The 17,055-nt window shown below is 38.2% G+C and overlaps 1 long non-coding RNA gene across 1 annotated transcript in view; it reads left to right on the top strand.

The window, feature by feature from the left end:
* The first annotated feature begins 1,166 nt into the window (after nucleotides 1-1,166).
* Nucleotides 1,167-17,055, top strand: part of LOC118706091 — a 101,900-nt gene continuing 86,011 nt past the window's right edge. The window contains exon 1 of the long non-coding RNA XR_006740062.1: nucleotides 1,167-1,317. This is a non-coding gene — a long non-coding RNA (uncharacterized LOC118706091). The remainder of the gene's footprint in view (nucleotides 1,318-17,055) is intronic.

The following is a 17,055-nucleotide window of genomic DNA, read 5'->3' as shown; positions in this document are numbered from 1 at the left end:
GGGCTATGTTAATAGGCATTAAATTACCAGTTAAACGCCACAGATGGTTCCCATTCTACTATGCACAATGTCAGCCTTCCTTCTCTTTCATATCCCACCTCAGGAGTAGAAGATATTATGTGGCTCAATGTGAGGAGAAATAAAGAGGGAATACTAAAAAGATTGGGAAGAGTAAAGCAATTTCTTACTTTCTTTTTTCTGCCCAACTTCCAGGATCAAAACAGCAACAGTGTAGTGAGATGAGGCAAAGATGATGGTCATATTGTCAAAAGGCACAAAGAGAGTAATGCTTTCTTCATCTCTTATTTTAATTTCTCTATGGGATGGTACTTTTATAGAGATGTGAGTTTGGAGTTGAGGAATGCTGTTTTTTAGGAAGCATTTTTTACTTTAGGCAAAGAGGACAATCAGGATAGGGACCTGGGTGAGAATGTAAGGAGGAGCTTGAAAACCTCTTGCACCTGTTTTTAGGAATGACAGGGACATTCTGTGAAGTTTCCTTTTAAGTAGTTTAATATGGCAGGGAAGTTAGGAAGGGATTCAGGATAGAAGCATGATCAATTAAGGAAGGAAGAGTATATATATATATATATATATGTACACATACATATATATATATATATACAATATATATATATATTTAATTTGAGCTGCATTTTTCTAAGTTCCTTGACATCAGTAGTTAGCAGAATGGTAGACCAATGCAGACAAGAAGACCCAAGTCATAAGGTCAAACCATGTCTAAGAAATGTATCCAGAGCTAAGTGCTACCATTTAATTAGAGAATGTGGTAAATCAGCAAACTTACAGAAATAAGGGGTAGGGGATGATAAAGGATCTGAAAAACACATCCTATGAGGAAAGGTTGATGTTTAGGCTGCAAAGAGGTGAATTGGATCAGAGGATTTCATGTCTACAAGCATATAAGAGGCTTCCAGGTCTCTTTGGTTTCAAAAGAATAAAACAAGAGGGAAATGGTGCAAATTACAGGGTGGCCAAATATACCTCTAAATTAGGAGCATAAAAACAATTCTAAAATTAAAGGGTTGCCTGATGGAGTGAATGAGAGCCCCTAACAATTTGTGTCTAAGCAGAGTTTGAAAAAGATTATCTTATAATTCATAAAAAGAATTCATGTCATCCCTTTATTCATTCATTTTATGGGGCATCCAGTGTAGCATATGCTGGAGAGACTGAGAGGAATAAATCAGGGTCTGGCCAACAAGGAGTTCCCATCTTAAATCTAGAAGATTTGATGCAGAAAAGAAGGGTGACAGAAGGAAAACAGCAAGAGGGGAACCCACACAGACTTAAGAGGTAATTCCAGGAGAAGGGGCATGGAAAAGATGCACCAGGTCTTAAAACCAGAATCAGTCCGCCTGCCTTTCCTATGCAATATAGCCACTGCTTAGATAGTCCCTGAGGGTCCAAAGCCCTGCCAGAGGTTAGGGTCCTAAAGGTATTTTTTAAAGCAGTAGCTTATAGGCCTGAAATCTTAATCGAGGTCTTCTTCTGGGCCCCAGTAATAACAACACATAAGTAACCAATTTAGGTAATTAAGTGCTGATGGCCTTATAAAATGTTGAAAATTATATATATACTGCTGTAAATATAATCTTCCCTAGATGCTCCAACAGTTTACATTCACCAAGGTGCCTGGCTGTCATCCCAATAATAGCATCTGCATAGGTGCAAAAAGGAAAACAAATTCTGAATTTATTTTTTTTTAGTATAAGCAGGGTACTCTAAATGTGTCGGCATCAACCCAATAAAATAACTGTGGGCATGCGGAGAAGAAAAAGAAAAAAAATGTGGCAGCATGTTAAAGGAAGATAAGGTTAAGCGCATATCACCAACATCTGCTTCCAGGACAATAATATAACTAGAAGCCCAGTGCACGAAATTCTTGCACGAGGAGTTGCGGGGGTGGAAGGGGTATCCCTCAGCCTAGTTTGTACCCTCTCTAATCTGGGACCCCTTCAGGGATGTCCGACTGCCTGTTTAGGCCCAATCCCATCCGACATCCCTCTCACAATTGAGGACTGCTGGCTCCAAACCGCTCACCTGCTTGCCTACCTGCCTGATTGCCCCTAACCACTTATGCATGCCAGCCTGATCACCCCCTAACAACTCCCCTGCCAGCCTGATCTATGCCTAATTGCTCCCCTGCTGGCTCTATTGCCCCTAACTGCCTTCCCCTGCCAGCCTGGTCACCACAAACTGCCTTCCCTGCTGGCCAGGTCTCCCCCAACTGCCCTCTACTGGCCTGCTCAACTCTAACTGCCCTTGCCTGCTGGCCTGATCACCCATAACTGCCCTCCCCTGCAGACCTGGTCTCCCCAATTACCCTCCCCTGCAGGCCTGGTCCCCCCCAACTGCCCTCCTTTTCAGGCCTGGTCCCCCTCAACTGCCTTCCCCAGCAGGCCTGAGTGCCTCCCCCCTGCCCCAATTGCCCTCCTCTGCCAGCACAGTCACCCCTAACTGCTCTCCCCTGCTGGCCTGATCATCCCCAACTGCCCTCCCCTGAAGGCCATCTTGTGGCAGCTATCTTGTGTGCACCTAAGGGCAGCCATCTTTGACTACATGGGGGTGGCCATCTTGTGTGTTGGAGTGACAGTCAACTTGCATATTACTCTTTTATTAGATAGGATTGTTTTCCATTAGTAACATTTTCCAGTCAGCTAATACCCACAGGGTAAGATAATAAGATCAATAATGTGGGCAGATGTAGTTGGGACCCTCCAAGTCAGAGCATTTCAGTATTGTGAGTTCCTGTTCTCTCTTCTAACTCTATTAATACTTCTAGATATATAATAGATAGATGGTGGGTAGATAGCTCAATAAGTGTTTGTGGCCTCACACCTTTATTCCACATTTACAACACCTCCTTGGATGCTATTAAACTCTATATTCTTTGAGAAAATAATGTCTTATTCTCAGACACTGATGCTCTGTAGGACTAGGGGTGCTAATGGAATATCACTGCACTTTAAAACTTAACTTGAGAGGTATCGAGGAAATGAAATGAGAATCTATAAAAACCGATGAACATATTGGCCATATAGTAAGTTCTCAATGAAAGTTATCTTCCTCCTTCCACAGCCACATACCTCTTATACCTTGCTTTTCCCCTAAATAGAGTAAAAGAATCACATGGCTGGAGTCATGCTAATTATCCAGATAAATGGTCCAGGCTTAGGGTGATAACAACTACAAATTCTTCATGTTCCTCCATTCTTTGCCATAACACTTTATCTTACCAACTATGTACCATCCCCTTCTTCTTAGCACATGAAAAGTCCTCAAAAATGCTGATTCCTTCTGATTCTCATTCCATAGAAAATGAGCTTTCTCTTCCATTTAATTTAATTTCATTAAATCAACCTCAACAGATATAGTGTCTTTTATATATTATATGCTATGCTGGGCTGAGCTACCTGAAGCTACGAAATGCACACGATGGTGTTCCAGAACTCCTAATAATTCTGAGAGACCAAAGACAGGCTGAGGGTGGTTGGAGGGTTTCTCATATATGAGTCACACTGTACTGCTAACTTTTAACATGAGTTTCAGGGAGATGCTGTGAGTCAACCTTCACCCATAGGCATTACAGAGTCTAGCACATGCTCACAATGCCTTTTTCTTCCACAATCCTAGATTTGCAGAAAATAGCAGCATTGCTGCTTTGGAAACCCAGATTCGCCCAGTTTTCTGAGACCATGACTAAGCTTATCTGATATCTGAGATTTGGCAAAGTGGTAAAAAGTAGGCACATTCTTTCCTGTAATCATGGAGTGTGGCTGAAGAAATAAACCTGCTTTATTTCCAAACATGACTAGCATTTTGACAAATCAGCTCATGTTTACAAAATTACCAGCTCAAGGAAAATGTTTGCTTTTCAGGCATTTTTCCCCTGGCCCCCAACATGTCTTAATGAATGCTTCACTTATACATCTCTCATTTTGAAATGGCTTAAGACAATAATGATGTGATTAGGAGAGAGGTACAAGATATTATCTAGAGTAAATCCAAAAGTCTCAACATTATAAAGGATTTATATTCTAATTCAACCTTCAGAGAAGTTAAGAGTAGATAGATCCAAAAGCGGGTGGACTTGGTCCTCATGCGATCACAAGCTTCTCTCCCATCACCTAAGGTCTCTAGCCTCTCATTCCTGCAGAGCATTTTTCCAGGAAGAAAATACAACACTGATGCCCTATCTCCAGACCAATACACTGTCTTAACAGGATATTTACTTAATTAGTCCAAAATTATAACCCTAATACCTAACATTTACTGCATCTGTGTCATATGTCTGGCACGATGCTAAGCACTTTACATGAATTATCTTATGTGATAGATAATAGGATGAGGAATATTTTACAGATGAGAAAATTGGGGTTTAGAAAGTTACTGAAGCAATACTGCTGGTAAAAGGCAGATCAGGGATTTGATCAGGCCTCACTGAACCTAGACCCACATTCATAATTGCTCTGCTGGGTTTCTATGAATAGAAGAGACTCTTTACAGTTGGAACAACCAAGACACTATGATTGCCTATGTAACCAATCCCTCTTCTTATGCCATAAGCCAGATTTTTTTAATCAAGCAGAATATAGTGTACTCATACTCTTATACACACACTTTTCACATAGAAATACCTCATGAATGTATACAGAAAATAAAGATATTTAAGATCAGCAACATATTTGAAAAATAATATGTATCCCTATCAGGGCTAGTCTAAATGTGAAGTGAAATAATTTCTTACAATTTGAAGAATTCTGACAAATCTCTTCTTCCTTCTCAGAAAATTCACATACAGATTTTGGAAAGCAAACACTATGAGGTCTATTCTTTTGCTGAACATTACCCTTTTTGTGCTATCCCTATTTTAAAATGCAAATATTACTGGAAGAGTAACATAGTAAGTCATGAACAACTTTGTGTAAATAGTTTTATTATAACCCTCAGTCCCCATGAGCCAGAGAAGGCATTGGAGATGCATGAATGCATAGTGAGCCTTAGCAAAAACAGAACAAAAAAATCCAATAAGCATCTAGGATTTGTCTCAGAATCAGGGAACAAACTTTCACTGACCAGCATACAAGGGGGTGCTGATATATCTTCTGTTTTATGGGGTGCTAGATTTTTCTGTATGCTAACATAGCAGTAACTTTTTTAATGTGGTTTTGATATCTAAGTTATTGCCAAACACTTTTGTGGCCTCTGGGAATTCTTAACATTCTCAAGTTCTATGCCTAATGATTACTTTGATTATAATAAAATACTCTAAATTTTCCCAGTGAATAAAAAGATAGACATGAACTTCCACTTCTGGGAGGATGGAGGAGACATGTCTTTCTCTTTTCCTCTCACTAAATACAACAACTAAAAACCATGGATATTATATATAAAACAAGCATTAGAAGACTCTGACAGGTGGAAAGAAGAAGGCTTACTGGCTATGGAAGTCAGGACACACCAGACAACACAGCAGTGAATTCTTTGGATTTTTTTTTTGCTTCAGATATCCTGGACTGGGAGCTAAAAAGGTCAGCAACCCAGAAATACCAATAGGTACAGAAAGAAAGGCCTCCCCCCCCAAAAAAAATTTTTTTTTCTCTCTCTTAAGTCTAAGGATTTTAAATATAGCAAAGAAAGAAAGCAAAAAAGAAAGAACTTTCACATGTTGCTCTATTCCAGCTAAACATAAGAGAAAAGAACTCTAGCAACACCTATCCATACCATCAAAGGCCAAGTGGAAGCCTAAACTTCCACCCTCATGAGGCACCTTAATACTTCCACCAGAATGGTGTCAGTGAAGGCTTAGTACCTAGCTGGAATTTTCATCCCCGCCCACCAGTAAGGAGCTACTGAGCCCATGGTGTTCGTGAATTGTGGGCTGCCATCCTTACATAGCAGTGATGAAGTGCTCCCTCAGGATGGGGGAATGATGTCAAAGGAAGCAAAATGGAAACCCAAGCATTTTACCATTGTCAGTGTAACAAAGCCAATAGCATGACAAAATCCTAAAAGTTCCAACTCCAAGCAGAAGCAATGAGGAGCACCCTTCTTCCCCTGCCTCCTCAGTTCAGGAAAGGATGAGTGGGAGGACTTTTACCTCCACCTGACAATAACAAAGTATGATTTTCTGCTGGAGCAATGTCATAGAAACAAATAAGCAAACAAAACAAGCAAAGTAAAATGTTTATGTACAATCCAGAGTCTCATAACACAATTCTGAGAATGTCCAGGTTTCAATGAGAAAAGCCATTCAACATAGCAATAACTTAGAAGATCTCAAGCTAAATTTTAAAAAGATCAGTACATGCCAACACCAAGAAGACAGATGTAGAATGATCTGACAAAGATTTTAAAGCAACTATAATAAAAATATTTCAATGAGCAATTATCAATACACTTAAGACAAATGAAAAATTAGAAAGCCTCAGCAAAGAAAGAGAGAGTGTCAGCAAGGAAATAAAAAGTATAAGGACAAATCAAATATAAATTCTGGACATGAAAAATGTAATAATTAAATTAAAAAAAAACACTCAGTAAATGCACTCAACATCAAAGGAGGGGAGAGAGGAAAGAACCAGTGAACAATAAGATAAAACAATAGAAGGTACCCAATGTGAACAAAAAGCTTAATTAGAAAAATAATATGCAGAAGCCTTCAAAATAATATAAACATAGTTTATTTGAGAAATATACATTGAGAATTATACGTGTATGCTATTTGACATTTTCTACCAGGTCTTTAGAAACTGAGAAATTTGATTATGGAGACTAAATAATTTATATATATATATATATTTTCATCCTGGAAGCATGACAGCAAATAAAATTGAACTTGGGTGTATTATTGATGGGTCAGAATGCTATGGTGAAAGAACAGTGTTTGTCATGGGCAGATGGGAAGTTGAAGGCCATGTCACATAATCACCATTCCTGCCTGGAAGCTTTATCTTAAAAGTTGATCAGCAGGATATCTGACTACTGGCAAGCTCCAGAGACTGGAACCTCCTGAAACATCACCCGTTTTAGATTCACTCAGACCCTAGAGTTTAAAAGCTGCTAAATCCCCTGAGCCATCATTCTGGACATGCCCAGTGCAATCCCTGGGCTGCAGACTGGGCTGTTTAGCTGATACTCAACAGCGATTATTTGCTGCCCCACAAATACATTATGCAGTTCATCACTCAGGAAAATTTTCCCTTTGTTTGAGTTACAGGGATTAAAAGCATTACAGCTTAATCCCTTTAATGCATCCAGGTCATTTTGAAATTGAATGTTCTTCTATTAACTCTCCTACTGGGAACCAATTCACTGCTACTGTAGCAACGAGCCAGGCAATCCTGATTAATTACAGAATTTCTGCCTGTCTGCCTTTGAGTCTTTCTAAAATACCTAATAACAAAAGCTCTTAAATAAATCCATGGGGTTAATCAATGTTTCATGTAATTTGGAATAAGAAATTTTAGAGCCTTTTAGTAAAAATAGTTGGGGAGAGAGAGATGAGAACTAGTAGATTAAAGAAACCAGTGTTTAGAAATTCATATGTATTAAGTGCTCAAGCCACATCAACTCTCTAACCAAAAAAATGAATCCATGTTAGAAAATCAGCATACATTTGGTTTATTATAATTCTTCAAATGGAGAACATGAGTTTATCAATTAAATTGTATATTCAGTCCTAGCCAGGTGGGTAAGTTGGTTGGAATGTCACCTCATACACCAAAAAGGTTGCATGTTTGATCCCCAACTGGGGCATGTATGGGAGGCAACCAACCCAATTTCTCTCTCTCTCTCTCTCTCTCTCTCTCTCTCTCTCTCTCTCTCTCTCTCTCTGTCTCTCTCTTTCTCCCTTTGGGTCTATCTAAAAATTAATAAACATATCCTTGGGTGAGGACAAAAAATATATGCATTCAATTCAGAGGCTGGAATGCTGCTGTCAGATTTATAGCCTCCAGTTTACAGAGACCAAGGCATAAGAAACTGTCAGGAAAGGAGGTTGTCTGTTCATTAAATCTGCTTTCAGTAGATGGGTTAGAGACTGTACATTCTTCAGACTGGAACTGCAAGATGGATGAGGCCTTTGACTTTGCTTTCCTTTGTCAGTGGTACCCATGAAGAAAGCTATATTGGAAGTACATTTCTGATGGAAAAATGAATATTATACTTCATTCTCTGTGCTATAGAAAACGGAAGAAATCAGTACATGGGGAAATGTAAGCATCTCAAATGTAGATTAGTTGAGAAATAAATCTGCCCATTGAGTAATAAAAATGATGACCTCAGAAAAATTATCAACACAAGAAGACTACAGGATAGAATATTTGTTTCTTTGCTTAAAAAACAGAACTTGTACAAATTTAGCATTCACAACCAACTTCAACATATTATTTTTCACTGGCAACCTTGTTACTATTTGGAAAATTTTTATTTCATACATCAAGGATTTACTCTAATTTACACTGTATAACATGATTGTTTTATACTTTATTATTTTATTTTCTTACACTCAAAAATGAGATGTATTTCCTGAGGCCTATATTATAGACTTATTCTAAAGAAGAACAAAAATGATTGGGAAACATTTAAGATTGTTTAAGGGAAAAACACTCTACTAGCTCCATTGGGAAATTATTACATGGGCCAACACACACACAGAATCCTTAGAAGTAAAATTAGCCATTTTTATGTGTGCAGTGAGATACAGCTCTTTGAATTTTGAAAGCTGAAATCATCATCTCTGCTTTTCCCTAAATATGTTCCTATGTATTGTACCCTTTCCTCAAGATCATTTGTGCATTCAAATGTACAATTCATTTATTTTATTAAACAAAATTGATTCATTTGGGATATCATAGACTATTCACAGGTTGTCCATTTTATTTTCTATTGTAATAAGTATCTTCTTCCTCTGGCGCCTCTGTATATGCTGTTTACTTTCTGTACTTTGAATTTAATCATTGTTACCAGCATTACTGGACTTCTTTGTTTGCATAAACCATTACACTAGATACTGGAAGAAATACATAGTTATGAGTCTTGGTTGTCCCACACCAGCTAGCTTGCATTATAGTGGGGGAGAATTTCACATAAACCAAACCCACGGGAAGCACTGCTGAATGCCTTGCTGCTTGGACTGTGGTTGTCAGATAGGAATTCTCACCTGGGAGTTTTTTGTGTGTGTTTTTTACAAATTCAGAGTCAAAGGCCCCTCACCAATCCTCTTGAATAAGAAGCTGCATTTTAACAAAATGCCCAGTTGATTAGAATACCCAGTAAAGTGTGAAGATTGGGCAGTGGGGTTTGGTGTTGCATATGAGTTGAGTATGCTAAAAAGCCAGCCTCCAAGTTCCACACAGTAGCATTCATAGAGCAATCTTGTAAGAACTGCTTCACAGGCATTTTCTAGTGTTGCGTTTTGAATCTTACCTGGGTCTGAGTATAGTTGAGCAAGATAAGTGGATGGAAACCCATTTAAAATAGATACTTTAAAGGCTTTAAGAAATTTCTCAAAGTAAAAGAGGTCTCAATTCTGCTTGTAATTTTGTGTGTCAGATTTTCTTAATGTAATTCAGAATTCTCCTGACATGCCTGGTTTACAAGTATAAGTAAGGTCAGATTTACTTTAATACTCAAATTACATAGATTTCTAGCTTCCTTGTGATCAGAGGAGCAATGAATGCAGTTATTCATCAACTTAACCTTTAACATCTTACTGTTTTTCAAAATTTTTAGTGCTTGTAAAATATGGATAACATAAAATTTACCATTTTAATCATTTTAAGAATGTAATTCAGTGGCATTAAGTACATGCACATTGTTGTGGAACCACCACCACTATCCATTTCCAAAAATTTTACATCACTCCAAACAGAACCGCTATGCCTACTGAACAATTTCCTCTTGCCCCTCTCCCCAACCCCTGACAACCACCATTCTACTTTTGATCTCTGTTAATTTGACTGCTTTAGTTACCTCACATAAATGGACTCAGAGTATCCGTTCTTTTGTGATTGATTGTTTCACTCAGTATAATATCTTCAAGGTGCACTCCTTTTGTTACATGTGCCAGAAATTCATTCCTTTTTAGGGCTGAATCATATTCTATTATCTGAATAGAACACCCTTTGTTTATTCATTCCTCTGTTAAAGGACATTTGAGTTGTTTTCACCTTTTGGCTGTTGTGAGTAATGCCTCTATAATGGCTTTACTACTTTTATGTAACTGGTTGTAAAGCTATCAAAAGCTATCTTCGCCTTGCTGTTAAGCTGAGCAATGTAGGCACCTTCATGGAAGCTGTCACCACATCATAATGGAGCCACAGAGGGCATATACCCCATTACACTCTATTGTTGCTGCAGGGCAGCATCACTGACAAAGACACTCTGCTGTAAGTTCTAGTCATTGATGCTGCTGATAACCCGTACCAAAAACAAAGAATTCCTCGAAGGAAGGAGGATACACCCTCGCTCAGTGTTAAGCTTATACCTGAAATTGGCCTTGCTGTCACATACACAGTACGGAGTGTCATCTATTTCCTGTCATTCAGAGAAAGCCACTTCCCCAAAACTCCTAATGTCACTCTGTGGGTGGGTTACAGGCGAACTCAGCCCCAGGCAGAACATTCCAGAATAAGTTCTCCCCACCAACGATGGGGTGCAATCTAAGAGGCCAGTCTAGAGCTTCTGTCCTCCAGTTTTCCTCAGTTATTTCTTAATGACTTTAATTTCAGAAGAGTTCATTAGTCTTTTTTTTTTTTTTCTATCTCACCTCCATTAATTAAGGTAATTGGCGGGTTCTTGGATGTGTTTTTAAAACTTTGAATCACAACATAAAAGAAGTGAGACCTGAAGTGTTCCCATCCCATGAGCCTCTGTGTAGCAGGCCTCTTTTCAGAATGTGGACTTAATGGCCTCTCAGGTCTGTAGAGCACTGGGGCATGAGAACTCCATCTGCCTATGAACCAGACCCAAACCCTATGATACTCTCTTCCAGAAGAGGAGTGTTTGCTTTACGCCTCTGTGTAATTAAAGATGCCATTGAAGCTTCTTCCCAACCAAAGGAGCCCACCCATGGGAAACTGGACAGCTTCTCTTTAAAACATAGAATAGGAGAGCATATTTTAAATGATGTTCCAGCCTATACCAGAATTTAAACCTGATTTCTACTGGAGACTCTTATACAACTGTGCACTTACCTTTGGGGCTCTGGTCAGACAGACCCACCAGAACTCTAATTAATGTATTAGTAGCCCACTGGGGGGGAAAAACAAAACAACAAAAAGAAAACAAACTCATTCCGGGGGAGAGAGAATCAGGCCAATGAGCTTGACCCACTAACTAAGGCTTGGGTGTCATGGTAGTTCTGAGTGTTGCACAGCATCCATATCTCAGGTCTGACTTCACACATGAACAGCTGAGTGCTAGGGAACAGGGGTGTTCAGAGAAAATCTGTTAGGGTTCTCTTCACTAAGAACTCTGTAGGGCACTAGAAGCTTAGCGAATGTGTCGCATGTGACACATAAGTCTTGGTTTGGGGGAGAAGGGGTCACCCACCTTTGCAAGGAATATGGTAAAGCGTGGGTACCTGCATGGCTTTCACACTTTGGTATACCAGCCCATAGGCTGTAGTGTCTGGAGGAAGCGTATAGGTGGAAGCAGTGTGCCTGGCAGAGGACAGAGGCCTGGGCATGACTAGGAGCAGTTTCTGTCTACAGGAATTAGTGCTCCAGACATGTTGCTGCAGCTGATGGAAGCACTGTGGCTAGAAAAGGCAGCTTGTGGGGAGGTCATGGAAAGGCAGTTTCATATAGCTCTGGCGTTTGCTTAAGGGAACTGGGGCAGAAGAGTGGAAGGTGGCACATTCTGTGGTGTATCTTACAGAGTCTGTGCCTAAGCATGGGTGATACACTCCTGAAGACTTTCAGGGGTACCTGGAGGAACACCCTCAGTAAGGGTGGGATGAAATTCTGACTTGCAGTGTCAGAGGGCTACCATGACTTTTACCATGGATTTTCTTAGACTTATATATTAACTTGAGAATGTTTCTCTATGATAATTAGATGATCAGATTTTTACTGCTTACCTCATTTCTTAAGGTTTTTTATGTTATTATTTTCTAATAATACCTTTTATGGTTTTTATTTAACTACTTACTTTATTAAAGTGTAGTTAACATATAATTTATATTATGTTAGTTTAAGGTGTATAACATAATGATTTGACAAATATATGCCTTATAAAATGATCATCACCACAATTTTATCCCACATATAATTTATCTTACATGGATGAGGTAACTGAGGTTAAGTCACACAAGTGGTGAAGTGAAGATTCCATGACTCCAAAGTCCATGATTTTAACCAAAATGTAAATACTTAATGATAAAGCAAGAATGAGTCAGCGGTTCAAGGATTGTGCAATCAAGTAAAGGGAAAATATTTAACATAGCTAATATTTAACAGGGATTTATTGCTTTAAAAGATAGACCCTGAGAACATTATAGAGAGGGTAACATTGGTATGTCCAGGGGAGTTTGGACAGGACCTTGGTGTGGGACAGTGAGGTCATGGGGCAGAGGTGGAATGTGGACAGGTCAGGGGCAGGGTAAAGATAGCATTGAGGCAAAGCTGTTCTCTGTTTTTCTACCATAATCTTTCTATCTCTCTCAAGTCCTACTTTTCTTTCAGTACACATTTATAGCATTTACCTAATGACTGTACCTCTTTATTCTGTTACAAGTAGCAGTAGATATGCTTTTATACCTGGCTCATTTTCAAAAGAACTTAATAACTGGCCGATACGGCAGCAATTGTTTGACCTATTTATTACACAAAAGTAAGAGCTCCTTGAAGGTAGGACTAGGTCTTAGATGTGTGTGTATCTGTGTATCCCAACTGCTTAGCATGTGCACAAAGTATATATGGACAATCATCAATATATGCATGTCATTGAAAGTGTAGATGATAATGCAAAATGTTGACAAATGTTCAGGTATCCAAGGGAACCCTCAGAATCTAGGTAGTCAGGGTAATAAAAGAAATGAGAGTTTGTATTCCTCTTTAATATCACATTCTTCCTCATTCTTATCCTAGGGGCAGGAGAGAGAGAGAGAGAGAGGGAGAGAGAGAGAGAGAGAGAGAGAGAGAGAGAGAGAGAGAGAGAGAGAGAGAGAGAGAGAGAGAGAGGGAGAGGGAGAGGTTTGACTAAGATTTGCCATCAAAATGTGGGTTTGAATATTGGTTCTGTCATGCAGGTGGTGTGATTTTGAAATATTACTTAACTTTTCTGATCTTCAGTTTTTGTACTTTGGAAGTGAATATTATAATTTCCATGATGAAGAATTTTGTGAAGCTTAAGGTAACTTTTGAAATAAACAAGCACTTGGTACTCCCAGGGGAATGGTAGCTCCTTGTTCTGTCACCACTCTGCTCTAGCCCCAGGCACAATGCCTTGCACTGGAAAAATATCCAGTCATATTTGCTGAATGAATCAGAAAGAAGTGTCTTGAGAAAAAGCATACACTATTTTTGTCTTTCTATACAACATGCAATAAATTTTATAGCCTGACTCTTATGGATACAAAGCAAAAAGTCATTCATGCTGTGATCCTTTTTCAGCCCCGATTTTCAATATTTTCAACTGAGAAACCATCAGTCGAATTGTATTACTCATGTTCTAACTTTTCTCACTTATAAATTTCATCCCTACTTAAGTTAAAACAACCAACCAACAAACTAAACTATAGAAACTTTAGCTAAACTACACAACTTACCTCAAGACTATATATAGTACTATTTTAGAATTTTCACATAGGGAACCAAAACACTCATTTCTAGTGTTTGAGATCATCATAACACAGACATGTTAGTGTCAAATTATTTTCTCACTGACATCTTTCTTTCCTTTCTTTCCTCCTATCTTCTCCCCTTCCCACCATCTGTTTGTTTGGGAGATCAATAAATGAATCATCCAACAGGCAAATGAACTCTGGATGACACAATACTTTAAACCACATCTGAAATGAATTGAAAGTTTAAAAGGCCACATTGCATCCATTGGTGTACATGCTAGTCTTGTTGAAATATGATTAGATGCCAAAGGGCCTTCCTTTTGCAAAGCACTGTCACGTGGACTATCAATTCCAACATCCACACATGCATTCCTCATTTGAAACATGGCAGCCATGTTGTACTTACTGTTGTATTCTCAAAATTTTACTTCATATAAACATTTCCCCATGTTATAGTAGCATTAGGTCAGAGAATCTAAACTAATAACTAGAAGAAAGTGTCAAAACCATGTTTCAGATGGCAATGGGAAGAGCAAAACCTAGATAGACTGAAGAAGAAAGAGCAGAGGAAGCTGAGAGCAGAGGGATGAAAAGATAGAGAAGAAGGAAGTATGGGTTGATGGATGGGTTGGGGACCAGATTACTACTGTGTTTCTCCGAAAATAAGACATCCTCCGAAAATAAGACCTACTTACAGGTTTCCTTCTGGTGAAATATAAGGCATCCCCCCGAAAATAAGGCCCCCTAGGCTAAACATGAGAGATTTGGTCCACTGATTCTGAAAGAAATGGAGTAACAACAAATTCACCAGAAAATTCAGGAATTGGATTGTTATGATGATGTTCCAGAAAATGATGACATGATTGTCATTGAATAAATGAGTAAATTCTTGATACTGTAGGATTCACAGTTTGTCTGGTTTGTGTTTACAACTACCGTACTACCATACTTTATACAGGTAATGAATTTCCTTTATTTTCATTTAAGAATAAATGTGTACCGTATTCTTCTTCATGGAAAAATAAGACATCCCCTGAAAATAAGACCTAGCACATCTTTGGGAGCAAAAATTAATATAAGACACTGTCTTATTTTTGGGGAAACAGGATAGTAGTTCAAAAGCCTGAGTCCAGTTTGAACTCTTAAGCTGTGGAAATTTAGCAGAAGCAGAAATCCAAACAGAAATTTTGTTTTTCAATGGAACCATTTAATAAATACTCTTGTGTCAAGAGATGTTCTAGATAATAGCAATATATCACTGGGGGGGCGGGGGGAAATAGAAACCTGTGAACTCTTAGAGATTTTACTCCAGTGAGGACAGATACAAAAAATAATGTAACCAATAAATAAATTAAAATGTATATTGAAAGAGAGAAGAAAATATTATACTAGTAGGGTGAGAAAACATCAGAGTAAAGAAGAATGTAAATGTCAGAATGCCAGAGTGGAAGTTTCAATTTAAATAATGTAGTCTTTCCCAATGGATAGACCATCTGCCTATGTACTGAAGGGTCCTGGATTTGCTTCTGATCAAGGGCACATCACCAGGTTGTGATCCCCAGTAGGGGGCGTGCAGGAGGCAGCCCATTAATGATCTCTCTCACTGATGTTTCAATCGCTCTCTCCCTTCCTTTCTGAAATCAATAAAAAAAATAAAGATATGCTGAAACCGGTTTGGCTCAGTGGATAGAGCATTGGCCTGAGGACTGAAAGGTCCCAGGTTTGGTTCCGGTCAAGGGCATGTATATTGGTTGCTGGCACATCCCCAGTTGGGGGTGTGCAGGAGGCAGCTGGTCGATGATTCTCTCTCATCAATGTTTCTAACTCTCTATCCCTCTTCCTTCTTCTCTGTAAAAAATCAATAAAATATATTTTTTTAAGAATAAAATAAAGATATAGTAAATGATGTAGTCTTAATATGAGAATTATTTAAATATCTATTATTCACTGGAACACAGCAAAATCACAAAACTAAAAAGAGGTCATTTTTAACATGACATAAGTGATGAGTGTTATGACATATATTTAAAAATTATTCACAGTTTTCGTCTAACTTAAATAAATTATATACTATGCATGTATCACCAGAAAAACTGAAAACATTTCAGAGATAGTTACTTGTCCTTTTTCTTCTTTAATAAAATACTGAGCTATTAAAACAAAGGACACAGATATGTGGACTGTACTTCCTGTCAAGGCCAAAGTCCTTTAGAAGCAGTTTCATTTCATCATTTTCCATGTGACCGATACTCTATCCCTGCTTTATAGTTGGGGACATTGAAGTTCAAAGAATGTTTATGATTACTAGTAAACACAATAAGTAAATGGTAAGAATTACGGAAAATGAATGTCCTAGGCAGCATGCAGATGACTTCATGTTATGTGGGTTTGGCCATGTAAGAAGTTGTCAGCAATTTTGTGAACATGACTTTCTTCATGAGTAACCCTCCTTCTGTCCAGCTGTCCCTAAAGATCCGGTTATTGAGTAAAACTCAGTGAAAGCAAAGAATGAGCACAAATTCCTGAAAAACACTGTCACAGTATGCAGAAGGTTCTTTGTTACAGTTTCTCTAATAAATAAACTCAGGAAAAGACTGACTACTGATTAAAAAGTTGGTTTCAAAGTTTTTTTTTTAATTTTTCTCCCCCCCAAAAAAGTGCTTTTTTTTTTTTGTTCTCAGTTTATAGGAAAATGTAAAAGGCTTTACTGTAAGTCTCTTATCTCTTATCTCCTTTCACTTTTTAAATCTTAAAACAATGGTTAATACTACATACTTCTGGTTCAGCTAATGAACTCACTGGTTATGCTTGCCAAAGGACAGCAATGGCAACAATCCCACAAAATTTAGGCAATGATGACTTCTTTAATTTGGAATTCACAAGAAAAATGGGAAATTCATCAAGAGGGGGAGCTTTTTAGGTTGTTCTATCATATAATTTGAAATGTGTGACCAAGAGAATACAGCTAAGTGTTTATTTTCTATAAGTTGGTCATTTGGTAAGTTTTTCAAGTTACTGTAGACTAAACTTAAAGCAGGATATTGTGTTAATAGACTCTTAAATATTAATATGGCCCCACCAAACTGTTTTTCTGGAAACCTCTTTCATTTGTGTTACCTACTACTTTCTCATGTAAGAGATGAAGATAAATGTGTAATGCTATTAATCCTTTTTGCTACACACACATACACAGTGTCTAATTATCTAGGGAAGAGGCCACTGAATAGTCAAACTATATTTAC

The sequence above is a fragment of the Pipistrellus kuhlii genome, unplaced genomic scaffold (assembly GCF_014108245.1).
Source record: "Pipistrellus kuhlii isolate mPipKuh1 unplaced genomic scaffold, mPipKuh1.p scaffold_m20_p_5, whole genome shotgun sequence".
NCBI lineage: Eukaryota > Metazoa > Chordata > Mammalia > Chiroptera > Vespertilionidae > Pipistrellus > Pipistrellus kuhlii.
Note: the sequence above shows the minus strand (reverse complement) of the source record. Positions and strands in the feature narration are given on the sequence as shown.